Raw genomic sequence first — 417 nt, 5'->3', positions numbered from 1 at the left:
TAGGCACTTATCAGAGGTGTTGCTTGCAAATATATTTTCCCATTCAGATGGTTGTCTCTTTACCTTGTTGATAATTTCTTTTGCTGAGCAGAAACTTTTTAGTTTGATGTAGTCTCATTAATTTATTTTCGCTTTTACTTCCCTTGCTTTTGAGGACAAATTCATAAAGTCCTCTTTAAGTCCAAGGTTCTTGAGTTTAGTTCCTATGTTTTCTTCTATGCTTTTTATTGTTTCAGGTCTTATATTCAGATCCTTAATCCATTTTGAGTTAATTTTGTCGCGTGGTGACACACAACAGTCTAGTTTCATTCTTTTGCAGGCAGCTTTTCAGTTTTCCCAGCACCATTTATTGAAGAGGCTTTCCTTTCTCCACTGTATGTTTTTGTCTTTTTTGTTGAAAATTATTTGCCCGTATAT

This window comes from Pteropus vampyrus, unplaced genomic scaffold, assembly GCF_000151845.1.
Source record: "Pteropus vampyrus isolate Shadow unplaced genomic scaffold, Pvam_2.0 Scaffold193, whole genome shotgun sequence".
Lineage (NCBI taxonomy): Eukaryota > Metazoa > Chordata > Mammalia > Chiroptera > Pteropodidae > Pteropus > Pteropus vampyrus.
The sequence above is the reverse complement of the archived record's forward strand: the minus strand, read 5'-3'. Positions refer to the sequence as shown.